Source organism: Lygodium microphyllum, chromosome 15, assembly GCF_053477565.2.
Source record: "Lygodium microphyllum isolate KBCC chromosome 15, Lygodium_microphyllum_v1.1.10, whole genome shotgun sequence".
NCBI classification, from domain to species: domain Eukaryota; kingdom Viridiplantae; phylum Streptophyta; class Polypodiopsida; order Schizaeales; family Lygodiaceae; genus Lygodium; species Lygodium microphyllum.
Window position 1 is genome coordinate 26141996 of NC_141149.1, and position 16316 is coordinate 26158311.

A 16316-nucleotide genomic window follows, 5' to 3' on the forward strand; every position below is an offset into this window, starting at 1 on the left:
TGGCTCTAAAATGGGCCCTGAAACGGCCTCAAATGCCCAAAATAACTGCGGAATAGTCCTAAAGGGCTTATTTGCAAAACACATAGTGCTCTTTTTGCACACCAAATCTCACTGCAATCTGAGATTTTTGCTCTGCCCTACTTCCGGTGCCTCCACAGGCACTATCCAAGAGAAAGAGTGGAAGGATGGGAGAGCTTCTTACCCGTGGCTTGCTTACTCGAACCTTGCTTCTTCTCCTTTGCTTCAACCTTCGAAATCAGCCTCTCTCAGTGGTGCGGCTCTGATACCATGTCAAGAATCGCGTGGTGGGGGGAGTTGCTCAAGATGCTGCGCCTAACACACACAGAATGCACAAGGAGAAGCTCACTCAAGAGACAAGAAGATAGATGGAGGCCAAAACGTTTTCTTGCTGATTTCTTCTTCTTCTTCCACACTCTTTACAATGTACACAAAGTATAGATAAGATACAACATAAAGGAAAGTGGCCTACTAAGTCAAAAAATGCATAACCGACTAAACTAGTCTACTGGCGCTATAACTATGCCAGCTGTAAATAGGTGTAACAACTTGAATATAATAAGTAATGAGTCAGTGGCCATGTGAGAGTCATAACGACCACCGACGTGCTAGTGTAGACGTGTGGACCCATCTAACCAGGTGGTCCACCATTAATGTCCACATGTGTTGAGCTTGCCATCTCAACAAGAGCCTCTAGCCTCCATCATGTCTTTGTGTAGTGTGATATCCCGACTTCTCGCAAAATGGACTTGAAGAACTCTAAAATCATTAAATAGAGAAGATATCGAGCAAAAAGACTCGAGGATGGTAACCCGACATTTTCCTAGATTGATAGAGACTGTAGCCACCTGCCATGGAAGTTACCACATGAACACGAGTTATGGGCCACAAGTCAAAATTGATCAATCACATTTAAAACTTATCAAGGCAAGCAAGTCACAAAGCTTTAAGATTTAAAGCTTAAAAAATTTAGAAGATGAAAAAGAAAAAGAAAAAGAAGAAGAAGAGAAGACGTCGACGATCTGGCCACCCTCCTTTTTTAATCCAAAAAATAGCACATCACGATCCTAAATTTGGAGCTCCCGATTCCTAAAGGAAAAGCTTGGATTCTCTTCCTACATTACAACAATTAACTCCAGCAATCTCCCCCTCTTTTGAGTTTGATGAGAGGCTTGGGATTAAGCAAGATCATTCGAGAGCCAAGTGAATCAATCATGGCATCTCTAGCAACCTCTTTTGACCTCAAAGATCAAATTTTCAACATCATCAGATTGCATCTTGGAAGCTTCAGATTGCTAATTTTACCAAGATTCCTTCCATAAAGAGCTATTCTTCCTAGCCACAACCCTTCTTCTCCAATTTAGCTATAAATACAAGGCATGGGGAGCCATTGAGGGTAGTCCGAGAAAGATGGGAGAGACCCTTCTTAGGAGTATAGAGCAAGAGGGAGTGAGGCAAGAAAAGTGCAAGCATGGGAATTTCTCATCAAGAAGACAAGGAGGATACTCTGTGAGCTCTCAAATTCAATTCCTCCATCCCTTCTATCCTATTCCCCTATGGAATCAAGGCTCTTCTTATTTTTTCTAAATTCTTGGTGATCGCCCTTTCTTCCCTCCCCCCCCCCTTTTGGGCAGTCATTCAAAATTCCATCAATCTAATCACCCCCAAGCTCCATCGCCAAGTTTCCCTTTTGCAATCTTGCAATTAGAGACCATGGCCCCAAAGAAAAAAGCTATGAAGGTAATGCAGGCAAGAGCTACCAATAATGCTATGGATACAATTACTACAAATGGAATGGCAAGTACGGGGATTACAAACGAAGCCATGAAAACCATCAACCAAGCACTCATCATGGATCCTCATGTACTATTTTTCTTAAATAAAAATAACTAGAAGGCCTTTATTCCATGAACAAGTGACAGAAGCTGCATGCGTGAAATAAGATTTTATTTGATTCTTGCATATAATTTTCTTTGAGGAATTCTTAACCGTGAATTCCAAGGGGTAACATGGGTCTGTACAACATGAACCTAAAGCAAGTACAAGGAAGGTATTGTGTCACTAAAAGATTTAATATTTTTGATTTTTGTGTTTGTCAAAATAAAATCTTTGATAGGTAATCACAGACGCTAATCCTTGGTATATAAGAGACCTTGAGATGCAATTTCCAAATGATATTGTTGGTAATTAAACTAACCAAGATATTTTTTGTGGGAAAAGACCCACGAAATTCCAAGGGAGTTATCCTCAAGTATGAAATTTTTTCTTAAATTCAATCCAAACTAATCCCCAAGGAAGAGGAAGTCTAGCAAGACTATTGGAAGGTATTGCCACTCACGCTTATTTTGCCATTTATGCTCATTTTTCTCAAAGTTATTTTGTCATTTATGCTAATTTGTCTCAATGTTATTTATGCTAATTTGTCTCAAAGTTATTTTTCCATTTATGCTAATATGTCTCAAAGTTATTTTTCCATTTATGCTAATTTGTCTCAAAGTTATCTTGCCATGTATGCTAATTTGTCTCAAAGCTATATTGATTTATCTCAATGTTATTGTTTTTCTAAAGAAAAGATTTGTCTTGGAAACCAAATTGTTAAAAGTTTATGTATAATGCATTCGAAATAAGATATTTGTGACTATAAGCTAGGTACTCATCTTTCCTGAAATAGTTAGGCTAAAAGATGGATGACTGAGTACAAACCGCCAACTGAGGCAGTATTCCGACGAGCACAGAGCACCGACTGAGGTGGTGTTCTTGATGGCGCTAGACCTCCCCAAGGCCAACATGAATAAAACCTACTCTAAGGGATTTTATTTTTTTTAAATTTTGTGTTAGTGAGTATAGACCAATCATGATGTGAAATGTATTGTCATAGGGAACTCTAGTCGGTAAGAGGAGGTGAGGATACTAGGGGGCTTTAGTCATAAACTCCTTAGGCTCTTACAAATTGCCTACTACCCTTTGATTTCCAGACTGTGTCCTAGAAGTTTCAATACTAGTTGGGGAACAAAACTTGGAGAGAATAATACTTCAAACAAAAAACATTGTAAAAGTAATTTTTTTGAAAGGAACTATTAAGAAGGAATCGCTTTACTCAATTTTTGTGTTGTAAATTAAAGGTGTGTAACAAATTTGTATCAAGACATAATTCAAGGAAGTTGTTTTTATATGTTGAACCTAAAGTGGTAGGTAATTAAATAACTAAAACTACTCTCTCAAGGGAAGTGGGAGGATGGACCCACATGGATCCAAACCTATGGATGGGTGGTCTTGGTAAGTTGAGAGCTTTCCTAAGAATGAATTAAAAAAAGTGCACTAAGTGAACCATTAGAAACCAAAAGGACTGACTCGCTTCACTTTAGAATCCGCTAATACTAATTAGTTACTAGTAATAGATTTGACCAAAAAAACTCAGGTCGATCCTTGTGGGAGCGGCCAGAACTTCCACTATAGGGTAGACTCAAGCGAGCCTAGTCAGCAAACTCTGAGGGTTTATTAGAATCCCAAAGGACGCTTCCTAGGATATCTCTTGATGGGCTACCAAGAAAGTACCACCAAGGAATAGCTTGGGTGGCACGTTACATGTAGCCAACAGGGCCTCCTTCCCATTACCAAAGGTCATCCAAGTCTCCCAATTGAATGACTCTAGTAGACCTTGGACATCCTCAATGGCATCTACCTTGTCTTTCACCCTTCTAGCCTCAACAGATGTTCTATCTCCATCAGAATGGTGGTGATGTTGCACCTAAAAATTTTCACTTGGATTCAAATGATGAGGATTTCTAAAGTTTATGCATTTCATGAAGTTGAAAGATGTGATGATCTTGACCCTCTCACCTCTTTTTGAACTTGTTGAACAAGTGATCCATCACAAAGGTGATCACAAGTTTTGGGATAATAGCGGAAGGGCTTGCACTAGTCATGATATATCCCAAATAGAACATGACTGAAAATGTATTTGCTAAATTGAACTCTACAACATTCATCATTACTCACACATGTCATGCAAACTTGCCCAATGGAAGAGTTTACATTAGCTTCCTAAAATGACATTTCTTGATGTACCACATTGATGTGGATCATGCATCAAACTAAGATTGACTAATAGAATGGAAATATTGCATGCATCCAATACTATGAAAAAGTCAATTTTCCTATATATAAAGGAGTAGAATCTTACCCTATATAAAAATCCATCATGTCCATTACATTCTAATCATCTTCCAATCAATCCCTAGTCTTGTAACGTAAGACTTTTGGACAACATGTTGTCAATGCTCATAAGTAGATTGAGTTTACGGTACACAAGGACTACATTTTGACTCATGATGGATAAAAATATTTAAAACATGCATAGGGGATAGCAACAACTACATATAATCTCAAGTAATTCCCTAGCAACACAATATATACTCAATGAATTAATATAAGCATCCAAAAACAAGTTGAGATTCTGAAAATAAGTTTTTTTTGGAGTATACATCCACAAAGGGTGTACATGAAATAATTGTCTCTATCCAATCCTATTTTGATTACTTCATTAACCTTTAAGGTCATGTCTTATGGTGGTGACAAGGGTGTATTTCTTTCAAATTCCACTACCTCCAACATTTAAAGACTCATTAGTGCTTATCTTGATCATGCTTGCTTCTATCTATCAATAGCCTATAGTAAACATTATGGGCAACCTCATCCTTCTATTGACAAACACGGATCTAGAGCTATGCTAGCTATGTCAGACAAAGGTTATAATGTTGATAATATGGTTTAAGGCTTGTGTGTGGTTGGGGTTTATGACTCGACTAGACTACTTAGCTATAGTTGCCTCCACTATGAGGTAGTCATTGGAGTGTTTTTCATTTGTCACCTGTGGTTGAGCTTCTAGTTCAAGGGATGTGTGGTTCTCTATTTGTGTAGTGAGTGGTCCATTGGAGGTATTAGGTCAAGGCCTCTATCTATAGTGGGTCTGACTTTTGGGCGAAAACCCCATTGAGTGTTCATGGGTTGAGAATCATTTTGCTCGCTCCAATTTTTACCTCCTTATGTGCATGAGATCTCCTAATCCTACACATGATAAGAATATAAGCACCTTGGTTAGTCAATTCTATCAGTCTCAACAACAAAATCAAGATGTTGGGCTATTTGAGCACTCAACAATAAGACATTGATGCAGCTCTTATCCATTCAAGAGTTTCACTAACTTCAATTGAGACTCTCTCACCTACTTGTTCACTTTCCAACTCTAATCACTTTTATTTCTTTCTAATAATACATGCATACAAACTTAGGTCAATTTGATGTAATCTACACTACTGTGGATAGATTTGTCTAATCTATTATTAAATATCTACATTAAAATGTACATGAAAGTGAACCCAATGCCCACATGGTGTTTAATGATAACAATAATATTCATGCATCCCCAATAGATTTTTGAATAATTTGAAATGCATATTAGGAATCATTAGTGCCTATGACAATATATGGAAATCCAAAATCAATTTCAATCCAATTCTAAAATAAATTTTAGCACTTATCTTATATGCTTCTTGCCATTTGTGGATCTAGGTAGCCAACACTAGGGCATTGTCATCATAGAGACTCTTGGGTATGCAATAGGGCTTTGGCACCCATCACAATTTGGTCCTTTTCCTTTTCATGTAACTCTAGATTTTTCTTTTAGATTTGATGTATGGTACACGAGAGCTATGAGGTCTTGCATATGTTCCCCTGGTAGTCTATGATTTACGTGTAGGAGCCCACTTGGTTATTTGGATTACAGCTTTGGTTGGAGCTTCTAAGTGTTGCAAGTATTTCACATTGGATGTTTGTGTAGGTTCACTAGCCCCTCCTTAAGGGTTGACATTGGGTTTAACTATCGATGGTAGTATGGACTTTGGTGAAGCTACAGTACCCTTGTTGAAAGCCGTGACTATCCTCGCATTGCCTATGGCAAGGTGGATGCACTGAGAGTTGTAGCCAACATTGCAATGGGCCTATTTATTCAATGTGTGTGTTTATTCAAAGTGTGACCCAAAAGTAATTCCTTGCCAACACCTTTTTCTTTAGGCAGTACATAAACGATGATTGAGAGGATTTTAGTCTCAATAAAAACCATTACTTTGCACTTCCCTAGTATTGGATAGGATTGCCCCCCAAAAGGGCTGAGTTTGGCATTAGTCAACTACACTTGGGGCTGACCAATGAGGGTCCAATGACCATATGTGAGGATGTTGTTGTCAGCTCCCTCGTCAATTAATGCATCAAAGATGTGTGCCTTTTGGGCGATTATCATTAGGTACAAGTAGGCTGATGCTACTATTTCTTTGTCCTCATCATCTATGCTTGTGATAGTTTCCACTCTAACATTCACGAGTGGTGGTATTATTGGAGACTCGTGTAGTGGGTATGATGGAGAGTAGTACTTGTTGATGCTACTACCATTGAAAAAGCTTATACCCTCTCCTTCTAGGGTTTCAAGCTCCATGTTTCCAATTCTACTAATGTTACAGACTTTGAAAGGTTCCAACCCCCTAAAATTCATATTTTTTCTATGACCGTATACAAAGTACAACAACACTAAGTCTCCTTGTTCAAAGTCACACTGTTTGACATGCTTGTCAAACCAAATTTTGCATCATGCCTTCTCACAGATCAAGGCATGGGTTGCAATGAGTGAGGTTTTAAATAGGCATTCCAGTTTCACTAGGCCATTTTTCCATGCTTCCTTGCCATCCCTTCTCTCTTGGATTGCTATTCTCAAGCTTGGAACAAAGAACTCTACTTGTAAAATTGCTTCAGTTCCATAGGTTAGCCTGAATGGTGTTTGTCCTACAGTTGTTTTGTAGGCTATCCTATCAGCCCATAATGCTGCCATTAGCTTATTATCCTAATCACTAGAGGAGGCAAAGACCACCTTGGTTAGGATAGTCACTAGGATTTTATTTGTGGCTTCAGCTTGACCATTGGCTTGAGGGTAATATGGTGAGGATTTTCGATGGATTATCAAGAAGATGGATAACAAGTGGGTAATCACTTCATTAATGAAGTGTGTGCCTTGATCACTGACGAATTCTATGGGACATTCAAACCATGAGATCATTTGCTCCCAAAGAAATTTGGCAAAGGTCCTAGCATCATTTTTTCAAGTTACACAAGCTTTTACCTCACTTGTGAGTATTATGGTATAGGGTTGATTGGACTGATGAAATCAATTCCCCATTTTTCAAATGGTTGGCATGCTATCACTGGGATCAACTCCATCTTATCCTTACAAATAGGGAAATTGTTTCATTGGCACTCATCATAGTGCTTCACGAACTTAGCTACATCGTGGAATAGTGTACGCCACCACAATTGAGATTGGAGCACCTTACATGCTAGTGTCCCCATTGAAGTGTCCTCCAATGATTCTGCCATGAGCTTCTACAAGCACATCATGTATCTCATGCTCACAGATACATCTCCTCAATAGTCCTTCCTATCCTAATCAGTGAAGTTGGCCAGAAATCAATTGATAGGGTTGAATATTTAGAATGAGATGTTTTAGCCTAGCCTTGTCAATTGGATGTTTAGGTAATCCATGTTCTAGAATGTGGACTATGACATCTGCCCAATAAGGTGTAAGGTCTGCTCTAAACAAATCTCTTTCGTTGGAAATTCTAAACAAATATGTAATGAGCTTATCATCGAATTCGATCATTTTAGTTCTCTTCCTTGAATCCTTCGATAGCTCCACAATTCAAGGTACTCGTTCAAGAAAGCTCCATCTCCATGCTGCAAGCTCCAACCTTCATACCCACACATGTGGAAAAAGAGAAGAAAAGAAGAAGAAGAAGAAAATAGGAGAAGAAGAGTTCTCCATGGTCCCTAACTCTCACACACTCACACTCTCCCTCTCTCACACACTCTTTCTCCCTCTCTCATGCACAAGAAAGAAGCAAGACCAAGAACAAGAAGAGAGCTAGTTTGCACACACACCAAGAATGAGCTTGTCCATTTATTTTTTGGATTTTGTGCATGCCCTTCTCCCATTAGGCACCCAACCCATTTCCATGATTAGCCATCTACTAGAATTGGTTCTCTTTTCCACTCTTTTCTTATTCTTTTCTATTCTCATGGCTCCTTTACGTGCACCTTTTCATTTACAACTTGCATAGGAGGGAGCCTAGTGCTCTTTTACAAAGTGCTAAAATATGTTTTATCTCTTATGTACCCTATTCTTGATTTTTAAAAATTTTCTTATGCTTCTTGGTCTTATTTTTCCATTGGGCTATCTATTTATGCTCCTTGTTAAGTATTCTTTGCACTTGTGTCGTTCCGAGGGTTAACACATGGCTATCTGAAATCCCAAATACATCAAGGGTAGAGCTAGGAGCATAAAACCCAAGAGGATCTTCAAGCCTATAATATCATGATCACTATAGCAATTGGCCAAAGCTGCAATACATGTAACTAAGCTCAAATATGAAACTCAAGATATTCCATAAGTATATTCAAATGTATAACATCAATGTCATACATTAATATATCCATTGGAGTACCTGAATAGCATCAAATGGCAAGAGGCAATAATAGGTCTATCTACAACATAGTGAACAATAGGTCTATCTTGGAACACAATGAATAGTAGGTCTATCCTACATAGAGTAGAAAGCAGGTCGGTCTTGCACAGTCAGCAAGTCTATCCTACATAGAGTAAACAGCACGTTTGTCTTGAGTATTGCTATTATTGGCCACACTGAAGTACTTTTTGAAGCTCACTTAGGTCTACTTAATGCCAAAAAGGAGCCCACACAAGTCAAGAAGAGGCCTATGAAGCATAGGACTGATGCATACCTTCTTAAGGGACAAGCATTAGACCTTGAGTTGTAGGTTTTAAATTTAGCTGAAGCACACTGAAGATAAGCTCCTCGAACCAATGCTCTGATGTTAGTTGAAGGGAGAAGCCTGAGTGAGAGCATGAGCAAGCAGAAGCAATGGGCAAGTGAGCTATGGTGAATGGAGAGAGAGAGAGAGAGAGAGAGAGAGAGAGAGAGACTCAAGATGTGGGAACTTCAACAATTACAATGTGTGACTACCATTCCCTTATTCAAATGTTACTAAAAGAATAAAGAATGAAGTGATAGTGATGGGCATCCACCACTTGTAATGTACATGTGTGTGGGTATTGTCAGTGTAGTAATACAAGAGTGGCGTAGGTACAAGTACCTTTACCCCCAACACCTTGCAACTACCTCATGATATTCTTCATAATGTCACAATGTCAGTAGCCATGTGTAGCCATATAGAGTACCACAACTCCCATTGCAAATGCTATGTTGATAGGGAAAGTGGCTATGATAGCATACATCAAACTATCTAGTATGGATACATAAGGAATCTTGGCCATCTTGGCCTTGTGCTCATCTAATTGGAGATAATCAGCTTGACTTACCTTCACATGGGAAGATAAAGGACAACCATTAGGCTTAACATCCTACATATGGAAGTGCTCAAGGACCTTCTATATATACTCCTTCTGTGATGACAAGTATAGGAGCCCCTTAGAGCAATCACTCAAGAATATGTGCGACTTGTTCCACATCCTTCATCTCAAAGCTCTTCTTTTGCTAAGATTTCAAAGCATCTAGCTCATCATATGAGCTCTTATAGCAATCAACATATCATCCACATAAAGTACCATGATAATAATGCTACCATCATGGGCCTTCTTTGTATATAAACATAGATCCATATCACCATGAGTATATCCCTACAAATGTAGAAAGCAACAAATTTATGGCACCATTCTCTAGGTGCCTACTTAAGGCTATAAAGGCTCTTTCTCAACTTGCACACTAGGTGTTCCCTACCCTTTTCCATAAATCCCTTAAGCTACTACATATAGATATCCTCATGTAAGTCCCCATACAAAAATTTCATTTTCACATCCATCTAATAAAGCTCTAGATCTAATTGTGCAACCATGGCCAAAACCAATAGTAGAGTAGTCATCTTGAATACAATAGAGAAGACTTCATCAAAGTCAACACCATGCTCATGCTTGAAACCCTTACCAACCAATCTTGCCTTATATGTTGGCTTGGGGTATCCATGGATACTCATCAACTTATACATCCACTTGAATGGCAATGCATGTTTCTCCCATTGAGCAAAGGAACCAAATCCCATGTATAATTTTTCTATAGCAAATCAAACTCTGATTGCATGGCCCTCTCCCAAGTATGATTATCACCTTTGTGCATAGTCTCCTCATAAGTAAGAGGCTCACCAAAATATGTTACCATAGCATAGTCCATGGATGGTGCAAAGTGATCAAGCTGACGTCTATCTTTAGTAATTTGTAGTAAAACATAATGTGGGTCTTGTACATCCTATTTGATATCATGGTCATGGGCCACTAGAGCATCGGCTGTAGGCTATCTAGCTGGTTGTACAATAATAAGAGGCTCCTCTTCAAAGATCATCCTACAGACCTCAACTACCTACTCAGGCTGCTTATGAATCTTCTCCTCGTGAATGATAATATCATGGTTGCAAATGACCTTCTAAGCCTGCATATCCCATAGGCAATAGCCCATCCCACCTACATCCCTATAACCAAGAAATATTCATTTCCCTAAGTTTTAGGATCCAATCTTTTTTTTTTGGGAAAATAGAAAAAGTCATCGCATCCAAAGACACACAAATGAGCATATGATGGAGTTTTTCCATACCATACCTTCTCTCTACAACCTGACATCCAATAAAAGGTCATGCGGATTTTTTTATCGTGTATGATAGTAGTAATTTCCTCGGTCCAAAAATATTGTTGTAGTCCTACCTGACTAAGTATACAACCGATTGTCTAGCTAAGCATACTATGGACTGTTGGGCTAAGCATACTATGGGCTGTCTCTTGAATCATCCTATTCACATGCTCTACAATACCATTATGGGGTGAGGTGTAAGGGGTAGTCAACTAATACTTAATATCCCACTCATCGCAAAACTAGTCAAATGCTTTAGAGATATACTCACCCGCATTATATGACCTTAGGCACGTTAGCTTATACTCAAATTGATTCTCAAAAAGAGCAAGTTGATACTGAAATATGACCAATATATCCAATTTTTGCTAAATTATGGGATATGCCTTGAGCTCATACAAATAATAATCAATGAAATTCACAAAATACTTCATGTCACCTAGTTGACTGATAGGGCATGGAACCACATATATCAGAATAATGAATAAAATCCAAAGAGACTCACCCATGCACATAATGCTAGACTTCTTATGAGAACTTCATGTCTACTTGTCCATAAAGACAATGATCACATGAATTGTCTAGGGGGGGAAATATACTACAAATGAGAAAGCATATTCATTCCTTTTAAGGACATTGTTGGGTTTCACTCATGCCTACACTCACAAAGGAGTGTCAATGATCAGTCGAACACTAGGGCACTTTTTACTCTTGGTACAAGAGGTTTTTTTCCCCAGACTTATTGTCTTTCTTTGTTTATGTTACACACTTATGAGCACTTATCGTGTTTGGGTGTGAACACCCCCTATAACCCTAAGGTTTAATGGTTGTACTTTGTACTTTCACCTTACACTCTTTCAATCTATTGCATTGGGTGTTGTGCTTCACTCTCCACACTATCTAATGCACTCTCAGCTGAGCTTCGATCCTTTCACCCTCTCACATTTGGTATTAGAGCAGGGTTCAGCTCTACTCAGCCTCCTCCAAGAGTTCCTGCTCAATCCAACTCTATCTAGTGGAAGACCATGCAGTAGCCGCCACTGCCCAGTAGGTCTACCACCTGCATCGCCAAGTCCACCACAACACTGCTAGGTTCGTCAGCCTGCTAGCTATAGCATCCAGCACCAGCGCTGTCTGCATGCCACCCAATAGCCCACCAGTATGTCTGGAACTATTGCCAAACTATGCCCTCCCGCCTAGACTCTGTCGCCCTCTAGCTCACCATCGTCACCCCTGCAGCTTCCTGCGCCCTATGACCAACGCCTGCCTTCTAGTGCTACACCCGCCTGGAACAACGCCAACCGCCCTCTAGCAAGGACTCTGTTGCCTGCTTGTGGTAGCGCTTGCCATGCTTATCGCCCGCACCGCCCCTGTTGTGTAGCCTGCACTACCCTTGGATTGCCTACACCGCCCTTACTTAGTTCTCTACTGCACACGCCTATAACACCACTTAATCTAGTGTGCAACTCGCCAACTTGTAGATCGAGCTTCACCAACATCCTATAAATTTACTCGTATTGTTTGACAGTCCAACTAAACCTCTAGCTCCAAAAATCAGAGTAAAATGATATTTTTTAATCACTTTTTTATTTCAAAACTTATCACAGGAAAGCGTTATGCTTGGGTAGCATATCTCTGCATTTGCAAGTGTCTGGGACACATTTCATGTAGAGATTTTTTAAGATTTTTGGGCTTTTGATCTTTTTGAACAAGCTATTTGCTGTAATTTCCAAAAATTTTGGATATTTCCGAGTTGCTCTAGCTTGGATATTGCTCTTTTTCCTTCTATTGGTATTAATTATCATGGCAAATCAGGGAGGAGATGTATCTACCTATGTATATGTCAGTGGAGAAGAAGTCGAGTTGTGGCTCCTACTACTCCTCCTTCAGGAGGATGTGGACAACGGGCACCTCAGCTTGTTTAGCTTGCTTCACTCTAGCCACTTCCCCAGCTCAAAAAGCATGGGATACAAGGGATGCACACGCTTTGTTGTTGATTGCATTGGCAGTTCAACAGTCCATCATCCCTCACATTCATTCTACAGCTTCTTCATGAGAAGCTTGGCTAACTTTGGAGCAAATATTTGTGCTGGTAAGAATGAGACTTGCATCTCTTTCTTAAAGAAAGAGCTTGAGACATTGAAAATAGATGAGGGTGATTCTATGTAGGATCACTTGAATAAAATTTAGGACTTGTGTGAGCAGCTTATGAATGTCGATCAATACTATTTAGATGCACAACTGGTATCTACTGCATTCATATGTCCCTAAACCTCACCATGAGGATTTTCCCACAACCTATTTCTTTTCTTCAATTAGTCAGTTTGCTTCTAGAGGAGGAACAAACACGAAGAAATAGTGGTGTGGATGTCATAGCCTCTGAGCAAGCTTTTATGGCTAGACAAAAGGGCAAAGGCAACCAAGTAAAAAATGCTATGTAGAGCTCTAGGACTTCACGTACTTCACAGGGTAATAAGAAACAAGGGTGCACACAAGCCAAAAAGGGAAAATGCCATTATTGCAAGAAGCCAAGAAACTATATCATTGAGTGTAGAAAGTTGTTGAGATGACAAGCTCAACACATGCGGACATTGGGCCGCTTGGTTAGATGGGTCCACACGTCTACACTTAGCATGTCGGTGGTCATTATGAATCTCACATGGCCACTGACTCATTTCTTATTATATTCAGGTTGTTACACCTATTTACAACTGGCATAGTTATAGCACCAGTCGATTAGTGTAGTCGGTTATGCATTGTTTGACTTAGTAGGCCACTTTCCTTTATACTGTATCTTATCTATAATTTGTGTACATTTTAAAGTGTGTGGAAGAACAAGAAAAAACCAGCAAGAAAACGTTTTGGCCTCCATCTCTCTTCTTGTCTCTTGAGTGAGCTTCTCCTTGTGTATTCTATGTATGTTTGGCATAGCATCTTGAGCAAATCCCCCCACCACGTGATTCTTGACATGGTATCAGAGCTGCACCACTGAGAGAGGCTGATTTCGAAAGCTCAAGTGAAGAAGAAGAAGTAAGGTTCGAAAGCAACAAGTAAGAAGCTCTCACATTCTTCCACTCTCTCTCTTGGATAGTGCCTATGGAGGCACCGGAAGTAGGGCAGAGCAAAAATCTCAGATTGCAGTGAGATTTGGGGTGCGCAAAGAGCATTGTGTATTCTGCAAATTAGCCCTTAAGGCTAGCCCACTGCTATTTTTGCCATCCGAGGTCATTTCAGGTCCCGTTTTGGACTCGCAAGGTTACGGACAGCAGTTCGAGGTATCCTACAATTTCAGTTGTGTCTGCCGTATACATGTTCACAGGTTACAAATTTTAGATCTGTAAGTTCAAAGGTGTTTACCAACAAATAAACACAATGTTTATCTACAAACTAGTTGCAAATTGCATGTATTGTTGAGCAGACAGTGAAAAAGGTTGTCTGGTGTATTGCTGTGCACTACAGGTCAAGGGTTGCAGAAGATTTGCTTACTATTTGGTATTAGTTTTGTGATAATGGCAGAGAACAGTGGAAATCCCATTATTGAGAAGCTCGACAAGAACAACTACCCTTCATGGAAGTTCCGTGTGATGAACTTCCTTATTGGAAAGGGCCTTTATGAATTTGTTTCAGGTGAAGAAAAGGAGCCAAAGCTGGGTATCCCTCCAACTGCAGATGAGTTAATAGCATGGAAAGAGTGGAATGTGAAAGACAAAAAGGCGATGTACTGGCTATCCACAGTAATTGATAATACTATGCTGGAATATATCAGGAATGCAGAAACTTCACATGCACCTTGGACAATTTTTGAGAGCATGTTTTCAATAAATACAAAGGCACAAAAGATTCAACTCAAGCAAGAGTTGAATACCTTGAAGAAAGGGAAAATGTCTGTCAATGAGTATGTTTTGAAGGTGAGGAGCATTGCATATGCCTTAGCAGCGATTAATGCAATGCTAGATGATGATGATTTGGTTTCATCCACTCTGAGTGGCCTTAACAATGAGAAGGCATGGAAATCATTTGTTACTTCAGTATATGTACAGAAGCCATTTCCAGATTTTGATGAGCTGATCTCTCTCATGATTACTGAAGAGATCAATATGCAAGGTGATTTGTCTGAAAGAAATGGTGAACAGGTCCCAGCATTTTACTTGAGTTCAGGAAAGGGGCGTGGAAGATCCTCTTCAAGAGGCCGTGGTATGGGACGTGCTGGCGATAACCAACAAAACAAGTTCAATCAATAGTTTAGTGAAATGCAAGTTTCTGGAGGCAGAGGAAACTTTAGAGGCAGAGAGAGCTCTAGAGGAAGAGGTGGATGGCAGAACAGAGGTTCTAGCAACTCTGGTATTATGTGTCACTACTGTGGTAAAACATGCCATATTGTAGCCCAATGTTATGCAAGAAAGATGATATTCGTAGTGGTGATTAGATGTGATGATGGTATATGGCTGTCCCAAAGACAGTATGGCTTGGATATGTTGTCCAAGTATGGTATGATAGCATGCAAACTACTTTCAGTCCTGTTGGAGCAGAATGTAAAGTTGAGTGCTGATGTTGGGGATGAGATAGAAGACCCTACTATGTTTAGGATGATAGTGGGGAGTTTGATCTACATGACCATTAAAAGGCCAAACTTGAGCTACGTTGTTGGTCTTATGAGCCAGTTTATGCAAGTACCTAGAAAGCCACATTTGGATAGAGTCAGACGCATATTGAGATATGTGAAGTCCACATTACATATGGACTTTTCTATGAGGTAGGTACAAATGTACAGGTGTTTGGACACACAAATGCAGATTGGGCTGGTAATATGTCTGATAGAAGATCTACCAGCAGATACATGTTCTCTCTTGGTAGTGCAGTAGTTGGAGCAGCAAAAAGCAATCTAGAGTTGCTTTTTCGAGTATAGAGACTGAGTATAGAGGTGTTGTTGTTGTAGCATGTGAGGTAGTATGGCTGCAAAAGTTATTGGTTGATTTAGATGTGCACGTGAAAGGTCCAGTTGTCATTTATTGTGACAATATAAGTAGTATACAGTTGGCTAGGAACCCTGTGTTCCATGCCAGGACAAAACATATTGAGGTACACTACCACTTTGTGAGAGAGAAGGTACTAGCAGGTGAGACTAACTTGGTGCATGTCAGCACACAGGATCAGATAGCTAACATCTTCACAAAGGCATCGGGTAAAGAGAAGCTTCAAAAGTTTCGAAGCTTACTTGGAATTGCAGAGATGCAGTTGAGATTAAGGGGGAGTGTTGAGATGACAAGCTCAACACATGCGAACATTGATGATGGACCGCCTAGTTAGATGGGTCCACACATCAACACTTAGCACCTCGTTGGTCATTATGAATCTCACATGGCCACTGACTCATTACTTATTATATTCAGGTTGTTACACCTATTTATAGCTGGCATAGTTATAGTGCCAGTCAACTAGTGTAGTCGGTTATGCATTGTTTGACTTAGTAGGCCACTTTTCTTTATGTTGTATCTTATCTATACTTTGTGTACATTGTAAATTGTGTGGAAGAAGAAGAAAAAA